Consider the following 13,110-nt stretch of genomic DNA (forward strand, 5'->3'; position numbering starts at 1 on the left):
CATAAAGATTGGTGTGGTCCCACTGGAGAAAAAAGGTGGCGAAATATTTTATTTAGTGATGAAGTGAAGATAAATCTTTGCGGAAATGATTCCATGAGAAGCGTACGCCGTCCGAAAGGCAAGGAATTCGATTCCAGATACACCAAAAAGACAGTTAAGCATGGGGGCGGAAATGTTATGGTGTGGGGATGTTTCTCCTGGCAAGGTGTTGGTCCATTATTTTGGATAAAGGATACAATGACCGCTGTTGAGTACAGGGAAATATTACAAAATATTATGCTACCATATGCGGAAGAAAATATGCCTCTGCGCTGGTGTTATCAACAAGATAACGATCCGAAGCATACCTCGAGGTTAGTATCTGAGTGGCTCATAAATTCAAATGTAACCTGTATGAAATGGCCAAGTCAATCTCCTGACCTCAATCCGATTGAGAACTTGTGGAGTGACCTCAAAAGGAGATTGGCAGGCTTTTCTTTTCGAAACAAGGAGCAATTGTGGCAAAAAACTAAGGAATTGTGGGATGCAACTCCCTTGGAGACTTGTCAAAAGCTAGTACAGTCTATGCCCAAGAGAATAGCAAAACTTATCCAAAACAAGGGAGGATATACTGGCTATTAAAAACTTATAGGCTAAGGAAATAATATACTGATTTTTTTTTTTTTTATTTTGAAAAAACTTTTTTACACCTATTATTTTGTCCAGGGAAATATGTTTTTATAATTGAATTTTTTGTTTTAAAGCTTACAGTAAGAAAATTGCAAAGTATTTCTGTTTAATAAAGAGATGTGCTATAGAAATCTGATCTGGACAAGTTCTTAGCAATTTATATCGTTGGCATGGACAACAGTCTAGCCCAAATTTCAGGAACATACCACAGACAGGATCAGTTTATATGGCAGCTATAGTATGCTATAGTGGTCCAATGTTGGTAGTCCCGATAAATTAACAGCTTTTTAAGGAGAAAAAGATGTGTGCAAAATTTTCAGATCAATATCTCGAAAACTGACGAACATGGTTAAGGCAACTAAGTTGGCTACGCTAATAATTAATTTAATTTTTTTTATACATGCAAAACCTAACTGAAATATACTTGTTCAGCGTATAATCATTAAAGCGTAATTTAAATGCTTTATGATTTTTTCCGTTAGTTAATCACACGCATTCATCATATAACCAATATATAACTGATACATTGAAAAATACTGAAAATAATTTGCTCACAAACATGTACACGTGTAAATGTGAGTAAAACCAACATTTTAAGCAATCAGTGCCAATCTTCACCAAGCGCTAACTCACCTAAAACCAAAGCGAACCTAGCCCTAACTAAATAGTGGTACTCTGTAGTTGACTTTAAACAGTTGAACTTACTAAATTTGTAAGACACTTTAAAGAAATAAGTTGAACAATTTTTCTAAAAATAATGTGACACTAGGCTGAATAATAGTGAAATCGGTCTAGACCTTGATACAATGATTTCGGTTCTCTGCTTGACATTGTACTATGTATATACTACACATATTCAGCGTTTTGGGACAGTTTAATACATAGGCTGCTATATATATTTCTGGCCTAGGTAACACTAAGTGTTGCCAGGTGCAATCTGACATTTCCATTGGAAAGTTTGACATTTTTTAGCATAACATCACTCAGAACGTTTTGTCATTTAACCGTGAATTGTTTTAATTACAGGGAATTAAAAAATTCATCTCGGCCAAAAAATGGAATTAACTCGTGAACATTTTCGTGCGATCATTTTTCACAACTTTCGACGTGGATTATCACGACAAGAGTGCATCGATGAACTAAAATCTTTGTATGGCTATGAAGTACCATCCTAAAGCAGTGTGAAAAACTGGTACAACGAATTCAATCGTGGCCGACGCTCACTCAAAGACGAATTCCGTGAAGGTCGTCCAAAAACAGCCGTTGTGCCAGAAAACATCGATGCCGTACGTGAACTGATAATGCAAGACCGTCATGTAACATACCTTCAGATAGAGGCATGCCTATGCATTTCTCCCACCAGCATACATTTGATATTGCATGAACACTTGGCCGTAAAAAAGGTTTGTTCTCGTTGGATCCCACACAATTTGACAATCGCTCAAAAAAAGGCTCGTGTGGATTTGTGTAAAGAAATGCTGAAAAAATACGGTGCTTCAAAAGACGTTTATAAGATCGTCACTGGTGACCAATCATGGGTCTATGCGCATGAGCCCGAAACAAAACAGCAATCGATTGTGTGGGTCTTCCAAGACGAGCCAAACCCAACGAAAAAAAAAATAAAAAAAAACATTTTCGTTGATAAATATTCCTATTTTCACTATTATGCCAGAAATATATATAGCAGCCCTCGTATCACATATTTTTCCCTTAATTACTTAAATATATAGGAAATGAAGCAAAATATAGTAATGTTACCGACAAATTCTTCGCTCTATAAAACATACATATATATCATAAGTTATCAAATATGTATATACCTGGAACCCATTGACGATTGCGTCGAATAATGAAACATGAATTACGCTCGTGGCCACGCAAACCTTACCACTATACTATCTTAATTTTTGTTTTGGACTTTTCCGTTCGTTCGGAACTTTTTTCAATTTATTATTTTTTTTTTTTTGTTTTATGTTTTGTAAGCAAAAGTAAACTAAATTATATTATCCAATTATAATTATAGTTTTTAATTTATTACGTTGTTTTTAAAGGGATACATCTACTAAACTTCTATTGCTTCTATCCAAAAAAAAATAATAAAATAAAATAAAATATTAGTTTCAAATATAGTGTAAATGAAATTAAATTAAAAATATAAAAAAAATATCATTTTTTCATTGAATGCCAATCTCTTAAATTTCGAGCTCATTTTGCAAAGCTCACTATTTTTCAATTGATTTATCTATAGATGCATGTGTTTTGATTTTAATTTTTAATATTTTTGATGAATAACACGTCATTAAGTTATTTCTAAGAAATTCTAAGAAATTCTAAGAAAAATATTTTCTCCAAATTTTCTCTTGTGACTTGACTGAGGATATTGATTGATTGATTAAAACGAGAGAACGGCATAAATAATACAGAAAACAAAAGAAAATTGAATACAAAAACGAAACTCATTCTCCTTCTAGTATATATCTCCAACTAATTATTATACTCATATATTATATAATAAATCATAAAAAAGTATGGGCGTGAGACTCTTCCATTAGTCATCATTAGTGTTTAGTTTACGCCTATCTTTCTGAAGTACATAAAGTGCATTCGACGATTTTTACGATGATTGAAATTATTTTAAACATAAGTTCTATTAAATATTGTGTGCGGAATGAAATTTCTGGTGCGAGCAAGTGTTTTGATTGGTACAAATAATTCAAAGAGGGTTAAGAACGCGTTGACCACGAACAGCATTCATGGCGGCCACAAACGTCAACTGATGATCAACACGTCAACAAAGTAAAGGAATTCGTGCTGGAGAATCGGCAATTAAGAGTCAGAGATCATACTAGCATTGTTGGAATATCGGAAGGATCTGTGAACGACTTTGATCTATAACCCGGTTACAAGCGATCAATCGACCGAATATGATGGCAAAGGTGAGCCGCAGATGAAAAAGTCACGCTAAGGCAGGTCAAAGCTCAAAGCCAAACTGTCAATAAGTAATACTATTTGTATGTTATGCCACGTTTGAATAAAGCTAATCGAAAAATAGGTCGGAATTATGGGCCGAAGACTCTTGGGTTTTGCACCACTATAACGCACCGTCACAAACTGCATTGATTCTTCGTGAGTTTTTCGATAAATTTTCAACCAATATTGTGCTACAACCACCATATTCATCTGATTCAGCTCCGTGCGACTTCTCGCTGCTCGAACAAAAATCGCTACACCCATTGAAAGCTATTCTAGAAATTTACGTTAATAACTGTTTCGAGGATTGGAAAAAATCTTTAGACAAGCGTATTGTGGTCAAGGGTGATTACTTGGAGCGGGACGACATAGATTTTGAAGAATAAATTAAGAATTATAAAATTATGAAAAAAGTCTTACTATTTTTTGCTCATATTAGTATATACAATATATAAATATTAGCATTATTATAATAGCTAAGTCGATTTACACATTTCCATCTGTCTGTTGTTTTGTATATACCCGAACTAGTCCCTCAATTTTTAAATATCGATCTTAAATTTTGCCCATCTTCTTTTCTCTTCAAAAAGATGCTCATTTGTTGAAACCTCTGATATCGGTTTACTATAGCATATATGTAAATATCATACAAATCAACGATCGATATGAAGTACTTTAATGAAAAAAAAATTCATTTGACAAGATATCTTCATGGAATTTGGCGTGGGATTTAGTTACTATGTCCTGTAGCTGCCACAAAACCTTATGAGCAATAATCTAGTTCTAGTAAAAAATATTTTCTATTTGTGAAGGATGTTATTGTTTGGGTGCAAGCGAAGTTAACGTATCTTGTTTAAGGAATTGATCGTTCTTACGAATGGAAAAATATAAAAATATAATATAATGTCATAAAAAGTTGATTATTAAATAGAAACCTCATGTGATTTTCACAATCAATAAAAATATTCTGCTGACAAACAAATTGAAATGATAGAATGAATAATATCATGATCACAGCTGCACTTGTGTTTGCAAATGTGCATAAGCGCTTTCGAAATGACAGCATAAGCTTGTCACTGACAAGCAATTTGCCGCCTAAACAATACGGTGCTGCCACTGAAAACACCACAAAAGCGATGACGATGAGATGGTGGTATGAAGGGGGTTAAATATGGTGGAAACTATTATGCTTCAACCGCAGTAAAAACCTAATGTCCGCAAGTTGCTAGTAGCTGCTCCAAATGAAGCAGGAGGTAATTATGCAGCACTTGAGGTGGTATTTATTATGCCTACCTTGCAATTATTTCACGCCTCTCCAACACAATGGCGGCCTCACAGCGCCATTAGAACAACATGAAATTAAGCAGGATACAAAATAATGCCTCAAGGGAAGTCATTAGCACTTAACGGTTATTCACCGTTTTTTCTTCAAATTTGTTTTTCTGTTTTACACGCGCGTTTTTTCGTTGTTTGATTTTGTTTTTTTTCTTAGGAAACACAATCACTAAAATATCTATTTATGTGCCGCTTTTAGCACACTTTCTTAAGTGTTGATATATTTGTATATTAAAGTGTACTAATGCCTTTCTTTAGCACTTTTCAGCACCGTTCACTGTGAGCCGATTAAACATATAAATATATTGTATAGGTATATACTTATATATATTTACCTAAATTATATACTCAAAACATTAGTAATTATATAGATGGCATAATATATGTATGTACATATCTACATATGTATGTATATATACAAATGTATGTAGTCTATAATACAAAATTATACACTAAGCTCCACCGTTGGGCGTTCTACACATTCGCTCTGATTTTTTGTATTTGTTTCGATAATTTTTTAGTATTTCGTTTATATTTATTTTGGTTTTGTTTTTAGTGTGCTTTTGCTTCATAAATTTTGAGCTGATAAATAGAAACACAAATGTTTAGCGTAGTTTACAAGATAGAGATGTGGAGATTTATAAACACATTTTTTTGGACGCTGTTTGTTTGCTCCTATGTAGATATATTGTTGGGTAGATATATATTAACAAATATTTGCATTTATAACTAATTTTTTTATGCTTAATTGTATCACACACTCATGCAGTTATGTACTCTTGAATATGAGTGTACTAACACAGCACTTTTTCATTAAAATAAATATTTTTGTTTATTTTTTTCGAAATATAAAAAAATTTGCCTAGAAAGATTTTTCAAATTTTAACTTAAAGTACGAAATATTTTTATTTTGGAAATTTTTTATTTTTTTTTGTTGTATAGTCTTCTGTCAACTTTTTTTTCAAAATTTAAAAATTGTATTAATAAAATTTTTTTGAATTTTTCATTTAGAATAGAAAATATTTTTTTTATTAAATAGTTTTTAAAATTTCTTATTATTAATTTTCAGTTACATTATACACTTTTGACAAATTATTTTCGAAATTTAAAAAATTTTGTTTAAAAGATTTTTCGAATTTTTAACATGATATACGAAATACTTTTATTTAAGCAATTTTTTATTTTAGATATTTTTTTGTTATGTTGTTTGTATTATTAAACACTTGGGGCTAATATCCTTATTGAAATAAAAAAAAAAAATTGTTAATAAAAATTTTTGAGTTTTTCACTTAAAATAGGAAATATTTTTATTTTGGATATTTTTTTAAATTTTTAATTTTTTCTTTAGTTTCATTATACACTTCTGACAAAACTTTTTTCAAAATTTAAAAAAATTTGTTGAAATTTTTTCGAATTTTTGACATAAAATATGAAATACTTTTATTTTAGCTTTTTTTTGTATTCTTTTTTAGTATTATTATACACTGGCTACATTGTTTTTTTGAAATTTAAAAAAATTAGTTTAATTACATATCACTTAAAATACGACATATCTTTTTTTTTAGATATTTTTTAAAATTTGTTATATTATTTTTCAGTTTTATTATGTGCTTGTGTCAAATGTTTTTTTTTGAAATTTAAAAAATTTTGTTGAAAAAGATTTTTTGAAGTTTCAACATAAATTACGATATGCTTTTATTTAAGCTATTTTTCTTATTCTTTTTTAGTATTATTATACACTGGCTAAATTTTTTGTTCGAAATTTAAAAAATTGAGTTTTCGAATATTTAACTTAAAATACAAAATATTTTTTTCAGATATTTTTTTGAAATTTTTGAATTATTTTTTAGTATCGTATACACTTGTGGCTCTTCTTTATTTTCGAAATTTAAAAAATTATGCTGATATTTTTTTTTTTTAATTTTTAAAATAAAATAGCAAATATATCTTTTTTTAGATATTTCTTATTTTTTATTTTTTTTTTGTATTTTACACACTTACATAGTAACACTTAAACTTTAAATATATATGGTACGTATGTACGCTTATGGGCAAATGCTATGCCCATGATGCTATATGACTGCAAGTATATCTTTTCGCATGAGATTTAATTTAATTTGATTTTGTGCCGCTGCTTAAAATTATTATGTCTTATTTCAGGTTTATTGTTGTCTTATTTACGCCGCATGACATTTCACTTTTTTATTTTTTCAACATTTGTCAGCGATAATTTTATGCGTATATGTAAGTATACTGGTATGTGTGAGCACAGATTCATCCAAAAATATTTATCCACTTATATGAACAACGCTACATACATATGTATAGTATGTATGCTGAAGAGCTGATGAACACTCTTGTAGCTTTTTAATTAACTCACTCAATGCCATGAACACAAGATTATACTGTATTATATTATATTAAAATAAATATATATACATATATCACAATACCGCAGACTATGGCGTGTTTTTTGAGCTTCATAGGAACCTTAATGCAAATATTAAAGAATTTTTTTAATTAATTAATACTAATTTTCACTAAAATATCTAAGCAGATAGGCAAAAAACTGAAGTGTAGATTTAAATATATCCAAATTTACTACAACACAAACTTCCTTGAACTGTTTACGAGCAAACAACCGCTTAACACCTTTGCAACAATATCCAAATCACAACACCACACATTAATCATAAGATAAAAACATAACTAATGAGTACTGTTGACTTAGGAGCGGATTACTTGCCATTGCTTGTCACCAACACGGGCTTTCCTCATTTAACACGAAATTTGTATAAATCCTCATTACAACAAACACTAACGCGGCCCGCTTACGGCGGTGCACCACATTTCTCAATTTCGTTTTATTTTTACGATTTTCTTTTATATACGAGTATGTACAAAATGTCACAGCGCTGTTAAACCACAAGCGAACGTGGACTGTAAAACCACGAGTCACCAAAATATAATTAATTTCTTTGTAGCCTTTCACACATTACCACTCGCACAGCGGTTCGTTGACGCTTTTCCGTTTCGTTTTTGACTTTTTGTGCTTTTTTTAGATTTTCGAATAAAACGTTGCGTCCGAATTCGCTTTTCACACAGTTCGCAAACGAACTGACGCTGTCGGAGGTTGGAAGCCAACTGATGACAAATACAAATTCGAAGATCCTTAACCGCCGGCATTTAGCGACGATTGTGTGTGGTTGTTCGAACATTGTTGGAGCACAGCGCAACCGCAATAGAGGTTTTATGGGGCACCACAAATTACGTGAGAGCGTGTTTTCGAACAAGCATCTCGCATTCGATAAAGGATATCTTTCTATGAATGAGAATATATAAATGAAACAATTATAAACTTTTGGAAATATTTCAATACTCAATTTTTTTTAAATGCGCCAGGAATACGTTAATGTTAACATCAAAATCAGAAAGTTTTTGTCGTCTTTTTATTCTATTTGAGAATTATTTTTATTACGATCTTATAAAATTTGTTTGAACACTTTTTAAAAATGTGAAAGCCTTCATATTCTCTTTAAACTTGATATTGCTATCTTGCCTGTCCGCATGCAGAGACTGGCTCCGTGTGACTTTTTCCGATTTCCAAAAATATAGAGAGCTTCAAGGAGTTAGATAGAAGTCGAGGAAAGGACTAAAGACTAAACCGAAAATAGAGTTTGAAAAATGTTTTGAAGATTGGAATAAGCGCTGTCATAAGCTCTTACCAATGAATAGAGTATTTTTTGAAGCCAACAACATTAATGGAGATAAATTAATAACTCTTTTTTCAAAAACTGCAAATTACCCTTAGTTTTTGAACACACTTCGTATAAAGTTGACAAGTTGTTCTAAAGAGGTATCTGCCATACACTCAACAACCTTAATATTCTTTTATAGCATTTCTTCTCTGTTGACATGTGCTTTTCACTATGACGTCACCGCTGAGTTGCAACAACTCGTTCATGTTGCTTTTGAGCAGTATTTCATGGTTAGCAACAATTATATTGAGTCAAATTCGAAATGTGTTGACTCTCCCTTGCTCTTTTTCCTTCGCTCTCTTACTCAATTTCTTGAATAGCTGTTTTGAAATTTCATTCATGCTTTCAAATGTTCATTCGCATTGCCTTAGTAACGAATTCTAAGTATGTTTATGCTCACATTTAAAGTATTTATTATCGTTATCTTACTATCATGCGTAAATATTAGTTAATTAAATCCCATGTACGATTGGAAATAATTTTTACTATTGTGTAGGTTTTGGGTACAGCTCTCATAAACTGCAAAACCTAAAATAATAAATTTTAGTGCAAACATTTCCGTACACATTTTCGGCAATACTCGACATAGTGGGAAAATGGGATAAATCGGAAAATAACCGCCCTGTATTAAACATATTGGATGCAATGGTGACTCATGGCGTATGCGTGGATGGCTGCCTGACCAATAACACATATTTTGCTTATTGACGAAGCCATTCAGCTAGAAATGAGCCTCATCGCTGAAGATGATTTTTCGATGAAAACCCAGAATATTTTCTAGTTTTTGTTCAGCCCAATTCACGAACACACGACGATTCTGGTGGTCAAGCGGCTTCAGGTTTTGCGTTAATTTCATCTTGTAAGGATGTAGGCCAAGATCTTATCACAAAATTCGCCACGATGACGTTACAGAGATGCTCAACGCTTGAGAACGACGTGTGAGAGACTGATTTGGGTGTTTCTCAGTTGATCCGCTAGCAACAGAAATATTTTCGACACTACTGGCACTGTCTTGACTCACTGGTATGGAAAGATTTTTTACTGTGCCTGTGGATTAAAATTTTTCCACTAGACGTTCAATTGTTCATTTGAAAAGACGATTATGACGACAATAAATGAGACCTTGGGCTCTTAAAGTTGAGGCCATTGACTCCGAGTTTCGATAGTAAATTTTAATAATTTCGACTCGTTGTCTTCTATGAGGTGGCAATTTAATTTCAATGTTTAATTTGTCATTTCATAAGGAACAGACTTACTCTGGAATAAAGTTTGCCGGCTTAATCCAGTACTAAGTTGACATAATCTCTCAGCAGAGTCGGTAAACATCTTTCGATTTCGCACCACTTTAACTTTAATGCATTATGAAGATACGTAGAGAAAAATACCCGATGAACATATCGACTAAGGTGTGCAACAATTTGAAGATTTTACGGAAAGGCTATGATATGCGGGCTAACAAAATTTAACTCAGGCTAGTATTGAAGGCAATGGACCATCCGGCGCGTGACTCATTCGTTAAATGAGCTCAATACGAGATGGCCACCGATCCCAATTTTCATAAGATAATTTTTTTTTCAATGGTGAATTTTGTAGAATGTATACGTTAGTAAAAATAAATTTCGCATTTCAAGTGCCTTTGATACTCAAAAATTCATTGTCTGCTGTGCTCTATGAGCAGAGGGAATCATTGCTGCATATTTCTTCAAAATTAATGCCTACGATAGCGTTACAGTCAATTTGGAACAATATGGAGCCACGACTAATGACTTGTTCAGACTCAAATGAATATCTATAAAGCCTAGGTAGCAATCAATTTATTGCAGTAAACTTTTGGCAAAGTGAAAACTATCAGGCCTCTCGAATGAAATTTGTTCAAGCCAACTGCGGAGGTCACTTGCCCGAAATCAACTTCAAAACATAATGCCAAACCCTTATCTTTATAATTAAACTAAATTTTTTTCCATAGCATTAAATTGTTGGTAATATTTTCGCATGAAAACGGCATGTTTACAAAACCACTGCACAAAATTTTACACTCTCACGCTCAGAAACAAATTACCGAAGATATTGGTCTGGATAGTAAGAAAGCAAAAACAGTAAAAGGTCACGTCAGCCAAGCAAGTTTCATTAAATTTCCTTTCAGTAATTGTTGTCTTCACACTAGTTTCGTTGTAGGCTTGGTATCCCTGCGCATATGGAAAAAAAAGTTTACGCAAGTTCATAAAAAGCAGACTGAATTAGATTTAAACTGGCGCTTAAAGCGTATTGGCAGTCAAAAAATGACAACACCGATACTGAAGCGGATATTTTTCATTATTAATTTGTGGAATTCAGTGAAGAGAAAAAGAGGAAATTCTGAGAAAACCTCGGGTCAGTGGTCAATAGCGCAAATTAAGCGGATTTATTTTATTATGGCAAAGCCGAAATTTTCCACAGTAGCAAAGGGGCGGTGAAAAAGTTTTATACGTAAATTTCTCATACTCATTTTTTTGTTTTATTATATGAAATATTAACCGTTTTATTTTGCTAAATCGATTTTCAGATCTTTTTCGCTGAATCGCTGGCGGCGAAGCCTTTGTAATTTATTTATTTTGGTGGGTGAACTTATAAAAATAACTGGGAAAAGACATAAAAGTAAGATGAAAGGGTGAAAAGGTTATTTTTTTAGGTCGCCAAGAGAAAGCATACAAACTCTTTTGCTTACTTAGGCGTTTTTAAGGCAACACGAGAAGAAACTGGTATTTGCTTGCATAACACAAAAAATTAATCTAAGATTTGTGGCTACACATTAATTAATGAAAGTTATGAAAATAAGTGCTATAATTTCTTTACTTTTACCATATACCCTGCAAAAAATGTTGATTTTTTCCTACAGCAGTGCAAAAGTGATTTTTAGACCTATCGAGATATTTTGGTTCGTCGAAATTGGGATCAAGCCTTGGCTCTGCAATATGATAGTGCATAATAGTAGATACAGAATAATCTAATTTTCTTGAACAGTAGCTTATGTCCATTCTCTAAGTTTTTATGTCGATATTAAAATATGATATTGCTTTGTTAACGTGCTTTTTCCTCATTTTGGTCAGCTGCTGGCACTTTTAACACTTGAGAATTGTTTTGGGTGAACTTAACACAAAACTGCTGTGTTACATGGTGTTTCTTCCACACAGGCAGTAGTTGTCTTCAACAGCGTCACCAGGCATCATAATTAAAATCGGTTTTCATTAATCATATTTTGCATGCCTTAGAGTAGATAATATTAACTAATAATGAATATTAATTGAAGTCCTCAAATTAAACTACATAAACGCATCAGCGGATCCTACTGACTGTATGTGACCACAGCCGATTGAAAATTTAAATTTAATGCTCAATGAAATTAGATTGCCAATTTTTAAATCCATAATCGAAGCTGAAAAATAAAAGTTTAATTTTTGGATCCAAGATAAATAAAATCGTATGTATAAAGAAAATCGTCATCCCCGCATGGTTCGAACCAAATCAGACAAAGATCTGTTTGCAAACGCATTCGTAGAAGTCTGCATAGAACACAGAAACTTAAGGGGTTATATATAGTAAGAAGGCTGAAGAAAAACGAACTTCCAGAATTTTTTTTGAAATTTTTAAATTTATTATTTATTTGATATTTTAAATATTTAATTCGTTACGTCTTAGCAGTCATCAACAGAAGTTATGTCAACTATGCAGCTATCAATAATCGCAATAGGAGATAGAATTTCTTTTTAGTCAATCCAAGTGTCGAATCGTGATGAAATGGTGATTGTCAATTATACTTCTCTCCATTGCAAGGCGAAGTATACAAATAACGTACATATGTACATTAGGGTGTCTGTTATTTCCCAAATTAATTATCATTTTGTAAACGTACCCTCAAGTTTCAGTTTTTACTCCAAAATTAAGGATCTAACGTAAAGAAAAACTTCTTTTCAATTTAAACCCTGCTAAGTTATATTTCTTTTCCGTTTCATGAAGCAAGGAAACCTAAAACCTTGAAATAATGATATTCTAACACAAACAATCTATATCAAAAATTTCAGAAACCATTCTTTTATTAGTTACATGCAGTTTAAGGAATACGTTAAATAACAGAGCATTTATACAAGTGATTTATACATTCTGTGTTGCTCATACGGCATGGTGTAGTATATTTGATGCATTATTTTAACTGCGCATAACTTTTGGAAAAATGCATTATTTATACGTATTAAATTAATCATTTAGACAATTTTGGTAGGTGATACAATTTTGTACTCGCGTATCACATTTTTAATCCTGTAGATTTATTTGCTTTGGAGAGAAAGGACTTATTACGAAATGTCAAAAAATTCCGTATAAAATAAATAAAAAGTAAAGAGCT

At 32.0% G+C, this 13,110-nt stretch overlaps 1 protein-coding gene across 1 annotated transcript in view; it reads right to left on the bottom strand.

The window, feature by feature from the left end:
* Positions 1-8,107, bottom strand: part of LOC105228966 (FMRFamide receptor) — a 32,538-nt gene extending 24,431 nt beyond the window's left edge. Inside the window, 2 exon segments of the mRNA XM_029552537.2 lie at positions 4,933-5,251; positions 7,974-8,107. The gene's annotated coding sequence lies outside the window, so the exon portion shown is untranslated.
* Positions 8,108-13,110: the final 5,003 nt, after the last annotated feature.

Source organism: Bactrocera dorsalis, chromosome 5 (assembly GCF_023373825.1).
Source record: "Bactrocera dorsalis isolate Fly_Bdor chromosome 5, ASM2337382v1, whole genome shotgun sequence".
Lineage (NCBI taxonomy): Eukaryota > Metazoa > Arthropoda > Insecta > Diptera > Tephritidae > Bactrocera > Bactrocera dorsalis.